The sequence below is a fragment of the Aquarana catesbeiana genome, linkage group LG11 (assembly GCF_042186555.1).
Source record: "Aquarana catesbeiana isolate 2022-GZ linkage group LG11, ASM4218655v1, whole genome shotgun sequence".
NCBI classification, from domain to species: domain Eukaryota; kingdom Metazoa; phylum Chordata; class Amphibia; order Anura; family Ranidae; genus Aquarana; species Aquarana catesbeiana.
This window is the reverse complement of record NC_133334.1, coordinates 144,396,032-144,416,995: the sequence shown is the minus strand read 5'-3', so window position 1 is coordinate 144,416,995 and position 20,964 is coordinate 144,396,032. Positions and strand designations below refer to the sequence as shown.

The 20,964-nt window shown below is 44.6% G+C and overlaps 1 long non-coding RNA gene across 1 annotated transcript in view; it reads left to right on the top strand.

The window, feature by feature from the left end:
* The window catches only part of LOC141112320 (uncharacterized), a 93,087-nt gene extending 73,628 nt beyond the window's left edge, over positions 1–19,459 (top strand). The window contains exon 4 of the long non-coding RNA XR_012236567.1: positions 16,199–19,459. This is a non-coding gene — a long non-coding RNA (uncharacterized lncRNA). The remainder of the gene's footprint in view (positions 1–16,198) is intronic.
* The last annotated feature ends 1,505 nt before the right edge of the window (positions 19,460–20,964 follow it).

The window sequence follows — 20,964 nt, the reverse complement described above, 5'->3', positions numbered from 1 at the left end:
TAGATGACTGGATGACCACTAGCTCCCTCAAACTCAACGGATCAAAAACAGAACTTCTTCTCCTACAAGCTAACAAAAATTCCACAATAAAGACTTCGTGGACACCTCCCACCATCCTCGGACAGACCATCTCTCCAAGCACCAAAGCCAAGAGTCTCGGAGTCATTTTTGACTCAGGAATGACAATGGATGCACAAATAGGATCAGTGGTGAGCGGATCCCACCATCTCCTCCGCCAGCTACGCAGACTCATCCCCTTCATCCCAGAAGAGGACAAAGCGGCAGTTGTGGGAACAATCATCAATTCCCGACTCGACTACGCAAATTCGCTCTACGTAGGACTACCCCAATATCAGCTTGCGCTCTTGCAACTCATCCAAAACACGGCGTCAAGACTGTTAACAGGAAAAAAACCCTGGGAATCCATCTCTCCAGCCCTAAAGAGCCTACACTGGCTAACCGTGAAGAATCGGATCACATTCAAGACCCTCTGCCTCACCCACAAATGCATACAAGGTAATGCTCCGCTATATCTCCGGGAGAAAATAAAACACTACACACCGAATCGCAGTCTTCGATCAGCCAACCAAAACTTCCTTATCATTCCCAAATACCGCTACAAAGCAAAGGGAGAACGAAGATTCACAGTCCAAGGACCTTGACTATGGAATGCTCTTCCAACCAACATCCGCATGGAAGAAAACCACCAGGCCTTCAGGAAAAAACTAAAGACCTTCCTTTTCTAAAAAGCTGACAACAGAGAATGCATCTGGCGCCTTGAGGTGATTCAGTTTGCATTTGCTGCGCTTTACAAATCATTCATTCATTCATTCAGTTACTCTTTTTGGGCGCAGGAATGGGCCCTGCTGTGAAATATTAGATCAAGAATTGTAAATACATGTCTCTGTTGAACAGGAGCAGAAAAATTGGGCCTTAGGCACTGGTGCCACAACACTGCAACTCCTCACAGATGCTATAGTTGGAGCACAGGAATGAGCCCTGCTGCAAAGTATTGCATCAAGAATTGTAATTACACACCCCTGTTAAACAGGGGCTGAAAAATTGGGCCTTGGGCACTGGTGCTGGTGCCACAACACTGCAACCCCTCACAGATACACTAGTTGGAGCGCAGGAATGAGCCCTGCTGCAAAGTATTGCACTAAAAATTGTAATTACACGCCCCTGTTAAACAGGGGCAGAAAAATTGCAACAACACTGCAACCCCTCACAGATGCTGTAGTTGGAGCACAGGAATGAGCCCTGTTGCAAAGTATTGCATCAAAAATTGTAATTATACGCTCCTGTTAAACAGGGGCTGAAAAATTGGGCCTTGGGCACTGGTGCTGGTGCCACAACACTGCAACCCCTCCCAGATACTATAGTTGGAGCGCAGGAATGAGCCCTGCTGCAAAGTATTGCATGAAAAATTGTAATTATACGCCTCTGTTAAACAGGGGCAGAAAATTGGGCCTTGGCCACTGGTGGCGGTGCCCAGAACCAAAAATGTTCTTACAAGCTATCAGCATGAAAATTGAGGAGGAAGAGGATTGTGATTCAGCATAACAGGACAGTCACTCAGCATCAGCATAGGCAGTCTTAAAAAAAAAATTAATCGGTTACATCAGCATCAGGTGCTTGGTAGCTGGGGATCCAAGACTGATTCATTTTTATGAAGGTCAGCCGATCGACCGATTCGGTGGACAGGCGCACCCTGTGATTGGTTACAAAGCCTCCAGCAGCACTGAATGTGCGTTCCGAAAAAACACTGGATGCAGGACAGGCCAGTAGCTCAACTGCATACTATGCAAGCTCTGGCCAGTGATCTATCCTCAAGACCCAGTAACCCAGAGGATTTTGGGTGGGAAAAGTGTCCAAGTCTGATCTTGCCCCTAGGTAATCCTGCACCATGTGAATCAGACGTTGGCGATGGTTGCTGGAAACGATCAAACCTTGGGGCTGCGGACTAAAAAATTGTCTGAATGCATCGATCAGACGGCCACTTTCTCCACCGTTCCTTCTGTGACCGACCGAAGCCTCAGCAACATGTTGTCCAGGAGGACCAGGAAATTGTAACCTCCCAGGCTCTGGAAACGCGTTGCACAAACCTATCTGCAAGGCCTCCCGAAGATGTTTCATCCTCTGCTCCCTCTGCGACGGCAAGATAAGGTCCGCAACCTTATAACGTGGATCAAGGAGGGTCCCTCCCTTTGATACCACAAATACGAGGATCCTTCTGCAGGCTTTGCAGGGTCTGGGAGGCCATGCAGCGTAGGTTTGCTGAGGCATTCGGTCCAGAGTCCTCTGGGTCACTAAGGACGACATGATCCGCAGCCACCTCCTCCAAGCCACGTACAAGTCTATGGGTTTCTTCGGATTGTAAATGATGCCTTGAAGACTGCTGCTGATGCTGAGTGCCAGGCTCCACCTCCATGCTGACACAATCCTCCTCCTCGTCCTCTTCCTGTGTGATCGCCGGGCACGCAGGAACACTGTCTGGATAAAGGGGGCCTTGAGAGGTAAGGAAGTCCTCCTCTTCCTCCCTCTGTTCTGCCTCAAGTGCCCTGTCCATTATTCCACGCAGCGTGTGCTCCAACAGGTGGATAAGAGGGACAGTGTCACTGATGCATGCACTGTCACTGCTCACCATCCTCGTGGCCTCCTCAAATGGTGACAGGACAGTGCATGCATCCCTGATCATGAAACACTGGCGTGGGGAAAAAAAAACAAGGTCACCTGATCCTGTCCTGGTGCCATAGTCACATAGGTACTCATTGATGGCCCTCTGCTGCGTGTGCAGCCGCTGCAGCATGGCCAACGTTGAGTTCCACCTGGTGAGTATGTCACAGATTAGGCGGTTTTTGGGCAGGTTAAATTCCTTTTGGAGGTCAGACAACCGAGCACTGGCATTATATGTCAATATAAAATATGTTGGAGTGGTGCTTATATATAAAATCCTAAACCATAAAAATACCCTGATATCATAATCAGTAAAGTGAATAAGTGCAAATAAATAATCAATCAATAAGGTGAATAAATGCAAAAAAATGGATCAAAAAACATATACCCTGATATCACAATCAGTAAAGTGAATAGGTGCAAATAAATATATCAATCAATAAAGTGTAATGCATCAAAAAACATTATATGATCTGCGGAAATGCACACAGACTTTCCTGGCCTGCCTCAGGACATCCTGTAAGCCCGGGTACCTTCCGAAGAACCGCTGCACCACCAAGTTAAGGACATGAAGCAAACAGGGCACATGGGTCAGTTGTCCCTGTCGGAGGGTGGAGAGGAGGTTGGTGCCATTGTCGCAAATCACCATACCTGCCTTAAGCTGGTGTGGTGTCAACCACTTCTAAAGCTGCCCATGCAGAGCTGACAGAATCTCTGCTCCAGTGTGGCTCCTGTCCCCCAAGCACACCAGCTCAAGCACCGCATGGTATCTTTTGGCCTGCGTGCTTGCGTAGCCCTTTGAACGCCTACGGAGCACTGCTGGTACCGAGGACAAATCAGCACAGGAAGAGGCCATGGAGGAAGAAGAATAGGAGGGGGTGAAGGAGAGAGGTGTGGCAGAATCACCACTAGTAGTATTTTGGAGGCGTGGTGGCGGAACAACCTCCAACACTACTGCACCCTGTCCTGCATCCTTCCCAACTGCCAGAAGAGTCACCCAGTGCACGGTGAAAGATAGGTAACGTCCCTGTCCATGCCTGCTGGACCATGAGTCAGCAGTAATATGCACCTTACCGCTGACCGCCCTGTCCAGCGGGGCCAAGACATTGCCTTCCACATGCCGGTAGAGAGCCGGAATTGCCTTCCATGAGAAAAAGTGGCGTTTGGGAACCTGCCACTGAGGAACCACACATTCCACAAACTCACAGAAGGGGGCAGAGAATACCAACTTAAAAGGCAGCAGTTGAAGTGCTAGCAATTTAGCCAAGCTAGCAATCAACCGCTGGGCATGTGGATGGCTGGGAGCAAACTTCTTGCGGCGGTGCAGCAGCTGGGGCAGGGAAATTTGCCTGGTACAATCTGACGTTGGTGTACCAATAGCAGATTGCCTGCAAGTACTTGGCTGTGACACACCTAATTCTACACCTTCATTCCTCTCAGTACAGGTTTCAGAGAGGACTGAAGGTATAGTGGGGTTGGAGATCCCAGCTGATGAGGAGAAAGGAGAGGTCCGCTTTGTTCTTTGGTGTGGGTCTTTTAGGTACGCTTGCCAACGAACTGCATGGCAGGTCGACATATGTCTGGTCAAGCACGTGGTCTCGCTCGAGACATATGTTGCAAATAGCAGCGGTGGGATCTGATGCACTCCTCTCAAAAAAGGCCCACACCAAAGAACTTTTGGAATTATGGAGACAGCAGCGCCCTGCACGTGCGGAGAGGACGCACTACACTAACTGTAAATACTGCAGCTAATAGGACAAATAGGAGCAGAAGAACACCAGCAATTTTCTTCAGGTAGCTGTAAACACTGTAAAAACACCTGCCTGCCTGTCAGTAGGAAGAGAATAACGGATCTAGCTAAACTGAATACAGTATATATATATATATATATATATATATAACACCTAGGATGCATATATATACACAATACACTGTAAGTGTAGCTAACTGACTTGCCTGCCTACTCTATCTAACTTAAATCAAATGACACTGTCTCTCTGTCTATCTCTCCGCCGCCGCCGCAACATACTACACAAGGCCGCCACGCAGGCGGCCTTATATAGTGTGGGGCGTGTACTAAATCCCCTGAGCCATAATTGGCCAAAGCCACCCTGGCTTTGACACGCCACTCGAATTTGGCGCGAACCGCCCATAACGTTTGAAATTCGTCAAACGGTCGAACACGCGTTCGACTCAAACTCGAAGCTCATCCCTACTCTCCAGTTCTGTCAGGTTGGATGGTAAACGTTGGTGGACAGCCATTTTTAGGTCTCTCCAGAGATGCTCAATTGGGTTTAAGTCAGGGCTCTGGCTGGGCCTTCCAAGAACAGTCACGGAGTTGTTGTGAAGCTACTCCTTTGTTACTTTAGCTGTGTGCTTAGGGCCATTGTCTTATTGGAAGGTAAACCTTCGGCCCAGTCTGAGGTCCTGAGCACTCTGGAGAAGGTTTTCGTCCAGGATACCCCTGTACTTGGCCGCATTCATCTTTCCTTCGATTGCAACCAGTCGTCCTGTCCCTGCAGCTGAAAAACACCTCCACAGCATGATGCTGCCACCACCATGCAGTGCCTGGTTTTCTCCACACATACCGCTTAGAATTAAGGCCAAAAAGTTCTATCTTGGTCTCATCAGACCAGAGAATCCTATTTCTCATCATCTTGGAGTTCTTCAGGTGTTTTTTAGCAAACTCCATGCGAGCTTTCATGTGTCTTGCACTGAGGAGAGGCTTCCGTCGGGCCACTCTGCCATAAAGCCCCGACTGGTGGAGGGCTGCAGTGATGGTTGACTTTCTACAACTTTCTCCCACCTCCCGACTGCATCTCTGGAGCTCAGTCATAGTGATCTTTGGGTTCTTCTTTACCTCTCTCACCAAGGCTCTTCTCCCTTGATAGCTCAGTTTGGCCAGACGGCCAGCTCTAGGAAGGGTTCTGGTCATCCCAAACGTCTTCCATTTAAGGATTATGGAGGCCACTGTGTTCCTAGGAACCTTAAGTGCAGCAGAAATTTTATTGTAACCATGGCCAGATCTGTGCCTTGCCACAATTCTGTCTCTGAGCTCTTCAGGCAGTTCCTTTGACCTCATGATTCTCATTTTCACTGACATGCACTGTGAGCTGTAAGGTCTTATATAGACAGGTGTGTGGCTTTCCTAATAAAGTCCAATCAGTAAAATCAAACACAGCTGGACTCAAATGAAGGTGTAGAACCATCTCAAGGATGATCAGAAGAAATGGACAGCACCTGAGTTAAATATATGAATGTCACAGCAAAGGGTCTGAATACTTAGGACCGTGTCATATTTCAGTTTTTCTTTTTTAACCACTTGACGACCGCCTCACGCCGATTTACGTCGGCAAGGTGGCACAGACAGGCAAAATCACGTATATATACGTGATTTGCCTTCCGCGGGTGGGGGGTCCGATCGGACCCCCCCCCCGGTGCCCGAGGCGGTCGTCTTTTGTCCAGCGGCGATCAGAGGTGAGGGGGAGACCATCCGTTCGTGGCCCCCCCCTCGCGATCGCCGCCGGCCAATCAGATCACTTCCTTTGCTGCTGTATGCTAAACAGCAGCAAAGGAAATGATGTCATCTCTCCTCGGCTCGGTATTCCGTTGCAGCGCCGAGGAGAGAAGACTTCACTGTGAGTGCACCAACACTACACAACACAGTAGAACATGCCAGGCACACAAAACACCCCGATCCGCCCCCCGATCCCCCCCAATCACCCCCCCCCCCCCTCCCTGTCACAAACTGACACCAGCAGTTTTTTTTTTTTCTGATTACTGCATTGGTGTCAGTTTGTGACAGTTACAGTGTTGGGACAGTGAATATTAGCCCCCTTTAGGTCTAGGATACCCCCCTAACCCCCCCTAATAAAGTTTTAACCCCTTGATCACCCCCCGTCACCAGTGTCGCTAAGCGATCATTTTTCTGATCGCTGTATTAGTGTCGCTGGTGATGCTAGTTAGGGAGGTAAATATTTAGGTTCGCCGTCAGCGTTTTATAGCGACAGGGACCCCCATATACTACCTAATAAATGTTTTAACCCCTTGATGGCCCCCTAGTTAACCCTTTCACCACTGATCACCGTATAAGTGTTACGGGTGACGCTGGTTAGTTTGTTTATTTTTTTTAGTGTCAGGGCACCCGCCGTTTATTACTGAATAAAGGTTTAGCCCCCTGATCGTCCGGCGGTTATATGCGTCGCCCCAGGCAGCGTCAGATTAGCGCCAGTACCGCTAACACCCACGCACGCAGCATACGCCTCCCTTAGTGGTATAGTATCTGATCGGATCAATATCTGATCCGATCAGATCTATACTAGCGTCCCCAGCAGTTTAGGGTTCCCAAAAACACAGTGTTAGCGGGATCAGCCCAGATACCTGCTAGCACCTGTGTTTTGCCCCTCCGCCCGGCCCAGCCCAGCCCACCCAAGTGCAGTATCGATCGATCACTGACACTTACAAAACACTAAATGCATAACTGCAGCGTTCGCAGAGTCAGGCCTGATCCCTGCAATCACTAACAGTTTTTTTGGCAGTATTTTGGTGAACTGGCAAGCACCAGCCCCAAGCAGCGTCAGATTAGCGCCAGTACCGCTAACACCCACGCACGCACCGTACACCTCCCTTAGTGGTATAGTATCTGAACGGATCAATATCTGATCCGATCAGATCTATACTAGCGTCCCCAGCAGTTTAGGGTTCCCAAAAACGCAGTGTTAGCAGGATCAGCCCAGATACCTGCTAGCACCTGCATTTTGCCCCTCCGCCCGGCCCAGCTCAGCCCACCCAAGTGCAGTATCGATCGATCACTGTCACTTACAAAACACTAAACGCATAACTGCAGCGTTCGCAGAGTCAGGCCTGATCCTTGCGATCGCTAACAGTTTTTTTGGTAGCTTTTTATTGAACTGGCAAGCGCCAGCGGCCTAGTACACCCTGGTCGTAGTCAAACCAGCACTGCAGTAACACTTGGTGACGTGGCGAGTCCCATAAGTGCAGTTCAAGCTGGTGAGGTGGCAAGCACAAGTAGTGTCGCGCTGCCACCAAAAAGACAAACACAGGCCCGTCGTGCCCATAGTGCCCTTCCTGCTGCATTCGCCAATCCTAATTGGGAACCCACCACTTCTGCAGCGCCCGTACTTCCCCCATTCACATCCCCAACCAAATGCAGTCGGCTGCATGAGAGGCATTTTCTTTATGTCCTCCCGAGTACCCCTACCCAACGAACCCCCAAAAAAGATGTTGTGTCTGCAGCAAGCGCGGATATAGGCGTGACACCCGCTATTATTGTCCCTCCTGTCCTGACAATCCTGGTCTTTGCATTGGTGAATGTTTTGAACGCTACCATTCATTAGTTGAGTATTAGCGTAGGGTACAGCATTGCACAGACTAGGCACACTTTCACAGGGTCTCCCAAGATGCCATCGCATTTTGAGAAACCTGAACCTGGAACCGGTTACCGTTATAAAAGTTAGTTACAAAAAAAGTATAAAAAAAAAATATATATATATATAAAATAAAAAAAATAGTTGTCGTTTTATTGTTCTCTCTCTCTCTATTCTCTCTCTCTTGTTCTGCTCTTTTTTACTGTATTCTATTCTGCAATGTTTTATTGTTATTATGTTTTATCATGTTTGCTTTTCAGGTCTGCAATTTTTTATACTTTACCGTTTACTGTGCTTTATTGTTAACCATTTTTTTGTCTTCAGGTACGCCATTCACGACTTTGAATGGTTATACCAGAATGATGCCTGCAGGTTTAGGTATCATCTTGGTATCATTCTTTTCAGCCAGCGGTCGGCTTTCATGTAAAAGCAATCCTAGCAGCTAATTAGCCTCTAGACTGCTTTTACAAGCCGTGGGAGGGAATGCCCCCCCCCACCGTCTTCCGTGTTTTTCTCTGGCTCTCCTGTCTCAACAGGGAACCTGAGAATGCAGTCGGTGATTCAGCCAGCTGACCATAGAGCTGATCAGAGACCAGAGTGGCTCCAAACATCTCTATGGCCTAAGAAACCGGAAGCTACGAGCATTTTATGACTTAGATTTCGCCAGATGTAAATAGCGCCATTGGGAAATTGGGGAAGCATTTTATCACACCGATCTTGGTGTCATCAGATGCTTTGAGGGCAGAGGAGAGATCTAGGGTCTAATAGACCCCAATTTTTTCAAAAAAGAGTACCTGTCACTACCTATTGCTATCATAGGGGATATTTACATTCCCCGAGATAACAATAAAAATGATTAAAAAAAAAAAAAAATGAAAGGAACAGTTTAAAAATAAGATAAAAAAGCAAAAAAATAATAAAGGAAAAAAAAAAAAAAAAAAGCACCCCTGTCGCCCCCTGCTCTCGCGCTAAGGCGAACGCAAGCGGCGGTCTGTCGTCAAACGTAAACAGCAATTGCACCATGCATGTGAGGTATCGCCGCGAAGGTCAGATCGAGGGCAGTAATTTTTGCAGTAGACCTCCTCTGTAAATCTAAAGTGGTAACCTGTTTTTTAAAGGCTTTTAAAAATTTATTTATTTTGTTGCCACTGCACGTTTGTGCGCAATTTTAAAGCATGTCATGTTTGGTATCCATGTACTCGGCCTAAGATCATCTTTTTTATTTCATCAAACATTTGGGCAATATAGTGTGTTTTAGTGCATTAAAATTTAAAAAAGTGTGTTTTTTCCCCAAAAAATGCGTTTGAAAAATCGCTGCACAAATACTGTGTGAAAAAAAAAAATGAAACACCCACCATTTTAATCTGTAGGGCATTTGCTTTAAAAAAATATATAATGTTTGGGGGTTCAAAGTAATTTTTTTGCAAAAAAAAAATAACTTTTTCATGTAAACAAAAAGTGTCAGAAAGGGCTTTGTCTTCAAGTGGTTAGAAGAGTGAGTGATGTGTGACATAAGCTTCTAAATGTTGTGCATAAAATGCCAGGACAGTTCAAAACCCCCCCAAATGACCCCATTTTGGAAAGTAGACACCCCAAGCTATTTGCTGAGAGGCATGTCGAGTCCATGGAATATTTTATATTGCGACACAAGTTGCGGGAAAGAGACAAATTTTTTTTTTTTTTTTTGCACAAAGTTGTCACTAAATGATATATTGCTCAAACATGCCATGGGAATATGTGAAATTACACCCCAAAATACATTCTGCTGCTTCTCCTGAGTACGGGGATACCACATGTGTGAGACTTTTTGGGAGCCTAGCCGCGTACGGGACCCCGAAAACCAAGCACCGCCTTCAGGCTTTCTAAGGGCGTGAATTTTTGATTTCACTCTTCACTGCCTATCACAGTTTCGGAGGCCATGGAAAGCCCAGGTGGCACAAACCCCCCCCAAATGACCCCATTTTGGAAAGTAGACACCCCAAGCTATTTGCTGAGAGGTATAGTGAGTATTTTGCAGACCTCACTTTTTGTCACAAAGTTTTGAAAATTGAAAAAAGGAAAAAAAAAAAGTTTTTTCTTGTCTTTCTTCATTTTCAAAAACAAATGAGAGCTGCAAAATACTCACCATGCCTCTCAGCAAATAGCTTGGGGTGTCTACTTTCCAAAATGGGGTCATTTGGGGGGGGGTTTGTGCCACCTGGGCATTCCATGGCCTCCGAAATTGTGATAGGCAGTGAAGAGTGAAATCAAAAATTTTCACCCTTAGAAATCCTGAAGGCGGTGCTTGGTTTTCGGGGCCCCGTACGCGGCTAGGCTCCCAAAAAGTCCCACACATGTGGTATCCCCATACTCAGGAGGAGCAGCTAAATGTATTTTGGGGTGCAATTCCACATATGCCCATGGCCTGTGTGAGCAATATATCATTTAGTGACAACTTTGTGCAAAAAAAAAAAAAAAAAAAGTCACTTTCCCGCAACTTGTGTCAAAATATAAAATATTCCATGGACTCAATATGCCTCTCAGCAAATAGCTTGGGGTGTCTACTTTCCAAAATGGGGTCATTTGGGGGGGTTTTGTGCCACCTGGGCATTCCGTGGCCTCCGAAACTGTGATAGGCAGTGAAGAGTGAAATCAAAAATTTACACCCTTAGAAATCCTGAAGGCGGTGCTTGGTTTTCGGGGCCCCGTACGCAGCTAAGCTCCCAAAAAGTCCCACACATGTGGTATCCCCATACTCAGGAGAAGCAGCTGAATGTATTTTGGGGTGCAATTCCACATAGGCCCATGGCCTGTGTGAGCAATATATCATTTAGTGACAACTTTTTGTAAATATTTTTTTTTTTTTTTTTTTTTTTGTCACTTGGGACAAAAAAATAAATATTCAATGGGTTCAACATGCCTCTCAGCAATTTCCTTGGGGTGTCTACTTTCCAAAATGGGGTAATTTGGGGGGGTTTTGTACTGCCCTGCCATTTTAGCACCTCAAGAAATGACATAGGCAGTCATAAACTAAAAGCTGTGTAAATTACAGAAAATGTACCCTAGTTTGTAGACGCTATAACTTTTGCGCAAACCAATAAATATATGCTTATTGACATTTTTTTTACCAAAGACATGTGGCCGAATACATTTTGGCCTAAATGTATGACTAAAATTTAGTTTATTGGATTTTTTTTATAACAAAAAGTAGAAAATATCATTTTTTTTCAAAATTTTCGGTCTTTTTCCGTTTATAGCGCAAAAAATAAAAACTGCAGAGGTGATCAAATACCATCAAAAGAAAGCTCTATTTGTGGGAAGAAAAGGACGCAAATTTCGTTTGGGTACAGCATTGCATGACCGTGCAATTAGCAGTTAAAGCGACGCAGTGCCAAATTGGAAAAAGACCTCTGGTCCTTAGGCAGCATAATGGTCCGGGGCTCAAGTGGTTAATAAATCTGCAAAAATGTCAACAATTCTGTGTTTTTCTGTCAATATGGGGTGCTGGGTGTACATTAATGAGGAAAAAAAATGAACTTAAATGATTTTAGCAAATGGCTGCAATATAACAAAGAGTGAAAAATTTATGGGGGTCTGAATGATTTCCGTCCCCACTATATATACAGTATCTCACAAAAGTAAGTACACCACTCACATTTTTGTAAATATTTTATTATAAATAGGGTGCAGGGTGCCTTTAGCCAATCATGGCACAGGAGGCTAAGTACACGCCCCACACTATATAAGGCTTCTTACACTGAGGTTGTGTATAGTGTAATGATTGAGAGAACATTATCTAGAGGCAGGTTAGTTAGTGGAGTGCAGGCAGTTTAATATATTATATTATATATATATATATATATATATATATATATATATATATATATATATATATATATATATATATATATATACATATATATATATATATATACGTATATATATATATATATATATATATATATATATATATATATATATACCGTATTTATCGGTGTATAACACGCACTTTTTTCCCCTTAAAATCAGGGGAAAATCGCGGGTGCGTGTTATACGCCGATCCCCTGCGATCCAGAACGAAAAAATCGCTGACCGCGATTTGAAAATGGCGCCGCCGGCGCCGAAATACACAGTGCCGGTCCTCGGCTCTTCTCGGCGGCTTTCGGTTTCACTCGAGCTAGTTTCGGATAGCTCCGCTCACCATCCGAGTGGAACCGAAAGTAAACGAGAGCCGCCGAGAAGAGCCGAGGACCGGCTCTGTGTATTTCGGCGCCGGCGGCGCCATTTTCAAATCGCGGTCGGCGATTTTGAAGCTCAGAGGCTTCAGCAAGACTGCACTGGGGCAAGGCTGGACTGGGGCAAGGCTGGACTGGACACTGGGGAAGGCTGCACTGACATGGCTGCACTGACATGGCTGCACTAGCAAGGCTGCACTGACAAGGCTGCACTGACATGGCTGCACTGACATGGCTGCACTGGCAAGGCTGCACTGACAAGGCTGCACTGACAAGGCGGCACTGACATGGCTGCACTGGCAAGGCTGCACTGACATGGCTGCACTGAGAAGGCTGCAATGATGGGCATTTAAATGTAAGTTTTTTTCCCTTCAACTTCCCTCCTAAAAGTTTTTTTTCCTTAAAATTCCCTCCTAAATTGAGGTGCGTGTTATACGCCGGTGCGTGTTATACGCCGATAAATACGGTATATATATATATATATATATATATATATATATATATATATATATATATATACACATACACATATATATATATATATATATATACATATATATATATATATATATATATATATATATATATATATATATATATATATATCTGCACAGTGTAGTCAGTGTAGTGTAGACTATATATACAGTACAGGCGCTGTATTATTATATATACAGTATCTCACAAAAGTGAGTACACCCCTCACATTTTTGTAAATATTTGATTATATCTGTTCATCTGACAACACTGAAGAAATGACACTTTGCTACAATGTAAAGTAGTGAGTGTACAGCTTGTATAACAGTGTAAATTTGCTGTCCCCTCAAAATAACTCAACACACAGCCATTAATGTCTAAACCGCTAGCAACAAAAGTGAGTACACCCCTAAGTGTAAATGTCCAAATTGGGCCCAATTAGCCATTTTCCCTCCCCGGTGTCATGTGACTCGTTAGTGTTACAAGGTCTCAGGTGTGACTGGGGAGCAGGTGTGTTAAATTTGGTGTTATCGCTCTCATTCTCTCATACTGGTCACTGGAAGTTCAACATGGCACCTCATGGCAAAGAACTCTCTGAGGATCTGAAAAAAAGAATTGTTGCTCTACATAAAGATGGCCTAGGCCAGTGATGGCAAACCTTGGCACCCCAGATGTTTTGGAACTACATTTCCCATGATGCTCATGCACTCTGCAGTGTAGTGGAAAATCATGGGAAATGTAGTTCCAAAACATCTGGGGTGCCAAGGTTCGCCATCACTGGCCTAGGCTATAAGAAGATTGCCAAGACCCTGAAATTGAGCTGCAGAATGGTGGCCAAGACCATACAGCAGTTTAACAGGACAGGTTCCACTCAGAACAGGCCTCGCCATGTTCGACCAAAGAAGTTAAGCACATGCTCAGCATCATATCCAGAGGTTGTCTTTGGGAAATAGACATATGAGTGTTGCCAGCATTGCTGCAGAGGTTAAAAGGGTAGGGGGTCAACCTGTCAGTGCTCTGACCATACGCCGCACACTGCATCAAATTGGTCTGCATGGCTGTCATCCCAGGAAACCTCTTCTAAAGATGATGCACAAGAAAGCCCACAAACAGTTTGCTGAAGACAAGCAAACTAAGGACATGGATTACTGGAACCATGTCCTGTGGTCTGATGAGACCAAGATAAACTTATTTTGTTCAGATGTGCCAAGCGTGTGTAGCATTAACCAGGTGAGGAGTACAAAGACAAGTGTGTCTTGCCTACAGTCAAGTATGGTGGTGAGAGTGTCATGGTCTGGGGCTGCATGAGTGGTGCTGGCACTGGGGAGCTACAGTTTATTGAGGGAACCATGAATGCCAACATGTACAGTGACATACTGAAGCAGAGCATTTTCCCCTCCCTTTGGAGACTGGGCCGCAGGGCAGTATTCCAACATGATAACGACCCCAAACACACCTCCAAGATGGCCACTGCCTTGCTAAAGAAGCTGAGGGTAAAGGTGAGGGACTGGCCAAGCATGTTTCCAGACCTTAACCCTATTGAGCATCTGTGGGGCATCCTCAAATGGAAGGTGGAGGAGCGCAAGGTCTCTAACATCCACCAGCTCCATGATGTCATCATGGAGGAGGGAAAGAGGACTCCAGTGGCAACCTGTGAAGCTCTGGTGAACTCCATGCCCAAGAGGGTTAAGGCAGTGCTGGAAAATAATGGTGGCCACACAAAATATTGACACTTTGGGCCCAATTTGAACATTTTCACTTAGGGGTGTACTCACTTTTGTTGCCAGCAGTTTAGACATTAATGGCTGTGTGTTGAGTTATTTTGAGGGGACAGCAAATTTACACTGTTATACAAGCTGTGCGCTCACTACTTTACATTGTAGCAAAGTGTCATTTCTTCAGTGTTTTTACATGAAAAAATATAAGATAATATTTACAAAAATGTGAGGGGTGTACTCACTTTCGTGAGATACTGTATATATGTAGCCAGGAGCTGATAATGCTGCCTGAATTGTCAGGAGACACTGTGCAGCATCACTGCTGTGGAGCTATTCTCTCCTAGTGTTCAGCTGTACTCTGTGTTGTCATATTCTGAAGAGTGACTGAGTTCTATGAGCAACACAAAGCATCTTGGGACGTGTAGTCCATGGAGTCAAGATCTGCATTCAGCTGGACTGGTTTGAGCTATAAATACCAGCCGACTGGAGAGGAAGAACAGGATGCTGGGAGAGGTGATAAAAGATCTGTGTGCAGGTGGGATCTCTCACTTGGGACCATGGCCTGGAAGCTGCTAGCAGGTGACTCTGTGTTGGTGTGTACTGTGGCTGTGTCGTGGCCTGTGCTGCAGAGAAAGGGAGAGTCATCATGCATGGGTGCAGGAGCATACGTTGGCAGCTACTTTTGTCCAACCAGCCTGCGGCCTGAAGGCTGCTCTTCCCACGTCCATGCCAGATCAAGCCCGGCTGAAGCGCCGTGGGTTCTGCACTGCTGTACCCTTTGATCAGGGCTCCACCAAGGCCTATCGCTGAGGCCTACGCCACTTCCATTACCAAGAGTCGCTGGACTGGTGAGTGGGCACTCACTCATCCTTGTTTGTAACCCCCCCCCATGGTGAAATGGTAAATGGGAAATAGATCTCAAAACACCTTACTCTACAGAACAATGGGTTAAGGCAATTAATTTTAATTTCTTCATATAGCATTGTCTTTCACATTGGGAACTGACCCAAAAATAACACCCGCTGGTATTTGACGTCCTATCAACTCACTAAATTCTCCCATAACTCCTCCTCCCTATGCTGAAGAAGTTATGGGCAAGTGGGGACCTTGCTCCATGTTTTTTGCGTCTACAAAAGTATCACATGGCTTCTGGAGAAAAATCTTCCTAATTATTTCAGACATTATTGGCATATTAACTAAACCAGACCCGGGCTTGGCCATTCCACATATGGTAATTGATGCATTTCCCCACAACTACAGAACAGTAAAATCCACATTTTATTAGCACCCAAAAATGTTTTGGCCAGATATTGGAAACAGGAGTGAGCACCAAACCCCTCTGAAGTCATTAATCTAGTCAATCTGAACTACTCTTTTGAAAAATGTATTCACGTATCTTAGCCACCAGAAACCTCTTCGATAGCAGATGGAACTCTTAGGTAAATAGTAATTACTATATTGATATTCAGAAGTAATCATATTTTCTGTTTATTTACGGGTCAACGTTGGTTTTAGGTATAACCCCATTAGCAATATAACATGTCTTGATTGGAATTGTCTTGAGCAACAGGCACATGTTTTTTCCTTCACTTGTTCTTTACCTGTATTGTCTTAAACTTTAATACAAATTATGGGCAAAAAAACCCCTAAACATTAAAACAAGGAGGTTAAAATGCACTCACAAAGGTAGACGAAAACAAGCTCATCATTAGTCCTTGGTCACTTGCAGGACTCGATGAGAAGATGGTCGAGAAGCTGGCAGATTGGCAACTGGGGGTGGCTGTATTACTCAAGTGAAGTCCGGGTGAGGAGGGATGCAGAGCTTGGATGGTATTCACCAGCGAGAGCCGTAACCATGCTGGAACGCAAGTCAGTGTCAGAAACGGAACTGGAAGGGACGTCGGATGTAATGACATCAGTGGGTTTCGGTGGTAACATATTTTGGAGTTTTGAGACGCTCCTTTGTCAAACCATAGGGGAAACAGGAACTGTGTGGCATTTATATTACAGGCAAAGGAGTAGGGGAAAGGGGTAATGGAAAGAAGGGGGCAGGATACTGTGTGATAGCAATATACTGGTCTTGGCCGGAGTCAGCTTAGTAGGGAAGGACATTATAAATCCAGAGCCTTGAAAGGATTTCAAAGGGAAACTCTAAACCAGTGGTAATGAGACACATATGATCTTACAGGAGAACATCAAACAATTTCTATGAATTTAACTATTAAACAATAAAATGATATTAAGGTGGTTTTATATATGTCTCTATATACTGCAAATAAGAATGTATAAAAATATCCAGATAAATGATGTTATATTATAGGAGAATAATAATAAAAATAAACATTATATACTAGGGAATAATACTGCCAACTGATTTATATGACAATATTGGTTTCGATTTTGAAACCAATACTGTCATATAAATCAAATATGAATCATAAGAATATAACTCCAGATGTCTTTTTAGTATAATGCAGTTAGTAGAAACCACGCACTGATGGTAACTGTGCAGTTATCTCAATTTAGCATCTGTCCAAGGAGAACACACATTTGCTTGATACTCCTGCATCACAGGTCTTGTTGTAACTTCTCATTTCAAAGAATATTATGTGATTCATTTATTTTGGCAAATTCTCATGGTGTAATATACTTATTCTTCTCCATTGTAAAGCTCTTAAATTACTCTTACTCGTGTTTCGCAGGGAGGCTAATGACCTGAGTGACAGATTGCTTCTCAGAGGTTATTCATCTACCTGCTTAAAGAAAGCCTTCAAAAGGGCTGTTGCCAAACCCAGACAAAACTTACTATCTAACAAACCCAAGACCCCTAAAAATAGGGAGGACAAAACCAATACTCTATGGATCATTACTCGATACACTAGACAAAATCAGGAGATAAACAAGATTATCTCAAAGTATTGGCACCTTTTGAACATTGACCCATCTCTCAGCCCTTTTGTTCCCTCTAGACCATCTGTTTCCTATCGTAGGTCCAGATCTCTGAAAGACATTCTCATTTAGAGTGAATTCACAGGTGAATTCCGCTCAGACCCATGTAAACGTCTTGGAACATTCCGTTGCGGTGGTTGCAACCTATGCCAATATATGTATACTGGAGATAATATAATTTTACCAAATGGCAAACATTTCAAACCATCCCATTATGCTAACTGTAAGACCATAGGCGTTGTCAACATACTTATATGCGAATGTGGTTCATTCTATGTAGGCAAGATGAAGCAGCCGTTCCATAAGAGAGCATCTAGACATATACTACTATAAACAAATCTTGCCCAGACCTACCCTTAGGACGACATGTAAGGGACGTTCATGGAAGTAGAACTCCTAAAATTAGATTTCTTATCCTGGACAGAGTACATCCCAATCCCTGTGGAGGAGATGGGAACAGGACCTTATTACAGCGTGAATCACGCTCGATACAAAATTTGAATGCTACTACAGCTCCAGGTCTCAATGACATAATTAGCTACCGTCCCTTCCTTGAGGGATTTTCTTCAGGGGGGTGGGAGGAGTAATGCGTCCATCATTTTTATACTTGTCTGGAGTTATTTATGGTTTAGGTTTTTGGTCTTTATTTATAGCCCTACTTTCAACTGTGTACATATGCATATTATGTATATCAACCTGTTGTCTTTATTATTTTTTAGCCTGTTTTTTATCCTGTTTTTTTTCATCATGGTGCCCCTTTCCCCCCCTTATACTCTACTTCTCTTTCTTGTTTTTTTACCATCTATCATGTTCTTTGCCATCTGTTTGTTGTCTCACATGACACATGTATTTGTATCTTTATTCATTTATTTCTCCTGCCCTGCTCCCCATTTTACTCCACCCAGCGCAGGAGGGGGGCGCGTTCTGACACATCCTTGTTGGACGCGCGGGTCCCTGTGCCACTCTACAGTGGCGAATCTGCGTCTGTGCTCATATAGAACAGAGCTCCGCCCTGTTCATCGGGGCGGGGCCCTGCGCTCCCTGAGTAGGGGATCTTTCTTCGCACGCATGCTCAGTTTCCACTCCGTGTCGTGCGGCCTCATCACGGCGGCGCGCTGCCAATGCTCATGCGTGATTACGGCCTACACTTGCGACCTTTTACCTTATGGTCGCACTGACATCAGCATTGTGGTTGTGCGCCTGCGCTGGCATCCGCTGCACATGATAAAAAGCTGTTTTCATAGCAGTCCATTACAGCTGCTGCAGCTCTGCTTCCTTCTGGGGATACATATGGCCGGCCTGGTTACTGTCAATGACAGGTACTTCATAATTATATTTCGCTATTTCCCCCTATTTGCCTTGTCCTTTTCTAAGTGGCCCACATTTTCTGAGACCATTTAGTCTCTGATATCTATACAGGTATATTCCTTGGATTGATGGACCCAACCCAGCCCCTTTCCTCTGTATAGCAGATTTTGCAGATTTTGCTACCATACTTTCAGAGTTATCCTTATTTCCTTTCATCTCGTCATTTATAGGTAGGTAGCTATATGTACACCCCCTTTTTTCCATTGTGCCTTATGGAGACTTAGTTATCTACAGCTTTTTGCGCATATAATTTTCCTAATCAAATAATCTCCTCTGTCTAAATATTTGGACTCCAGAGGGTTCTCTGACCGGGCGGTGATTTTTGGGATCCTCGCTGGTGTTACCGGGGAGTGGGGTCTTGGAGAAATCTTTTTTCCAACAGTCTAGCTGTTCAGCTATCCTTTTCTATGGTCATGTGAGATGTCAAGGTGGTTTTCTATGATGTAAGTGATTTTGCTTTTATGTTTTTTCACTGCTGAGACATTTTCTATTACAAATGAATACGCTTATCAACTATACACTAATATTTGGAATATATGTTTTCTTAGATATATGACTCTATATGCTTGAATAAAACCCCTGAAGAAGGGCATTCAGCCAGAAACGTTGGGTCAAGTAAAGAGTTGCTCTATATATATCTACATCCACCCACTATTTATGGATTTGTACATTGATGTGACCCTATTTTTATTTTACCTTTTGTGTTATTGTTGTTGTTAATATTTAATAAAGATATATATTTTTTATACTTTTACGTTTACAGTCACTTCTTAAAGTCCCATATCTCAGGGGGACTTTTCTTTTCTTAAACTACTCTTATGCCCCGTACACACGGAAAATGTTCGATGGTAGCTTGTTGTCGGAAATTCCGACTGTGTGTAGGATCCATCGGACATTTTCCATCGGAATTTCCGACACACAATATTTGAGATCTGGATCTCAAATTTTCCGACAACAAAATCCGTTGTCGTAAATTCCAATCGTGTGTACACAATTCTGACGCACAAAGTTCCACGCATGCTCGGAATCAAGCAGAAGAGCCGCACTGGCTATTGAACTTCATTTTCTTGGCTCGTCGTACGTGTTGTACGTCACCACGTTCTTGACGTTCGGAATTTCCGACAAGATTTGTGTGACCGTGTGTATGCAAGACAAGTTTGAGCCAACATCCGTCGGTAAAAAACCATGGGATTTGTTGTCGGAAAATCCTATCGTGTGTACAGGGCATTACAGCTTTAACAATAAGGGTTCATGCACAAGGCTGCAATAGGGCTGTACAGCCATACATTAATGCATAATTCTCTGCATAGTAGTCACAGGTGCAGCATGCAGCCAGCTCTCAGCCGCCTGTTAAAATCAATGACAAACAAAAACAACGGTCTTTGCGCTAAAAAGTATATAGAGTCCAAAACAAAAAAAAATGACCAAGGGATTCCTCAAGGGAAAGAGTTAACTCAAAAGTCTATCTGACACCACACTCCTTGCAGCTCTGTGTTCAGGTCCTGGCAACCACACAGCGTCCCCTGACACTTTGTCTCATCTGAGCTCTCCCTGGGCTACGTGGTGGAAGCTCCCTTAGCCTTGTCCGGATCGTCCGGTTCCCGGAGTCTGTGTGCGGCTCGCTCGCAGCCTATCGGCAGCTGCTTGTTGAGCCGGTGTCTATGGAGCCAGCGCATCCATCCACCCTGTGGATATCTCATCAATCTCAGCGCTCAGATATGACCCTGTTCAGGGATCGGTACTGGAGGATTTTGACGCTTGTGATTGTGACCTACATTTGTAAGTGTATTGATTTTATTTATCCTATCCCAATAAACAAATGTTATTTGCACCATGAGCCTGTGCACCCATATTCTTCTTAAAATCAATGACAGACTGAAATACGCAGCAGGTTTACTCAGGTATATGCACATCCAAGTGGTACTTCCATACAGGTATTATGTGCTGTCCAAAATGCAGATTGTCGGCGATCTGGGCAGTGCATATGTCCCCGTACATAACTACTGACCTGAGGAGGGAGGCCATGCCTCCGAAACACATTGTCATGGCAACTGTGTGATGTCCTCACTCTCTTCCCACCTTGTCAGGTACTCATCAAGGCTGAGATGCTGAGAGCGGCTCCTCTTGCAGCTGAGCGCACTCTACCCCTGAAAGTGGTACAGAGGGTATAGGGCACAG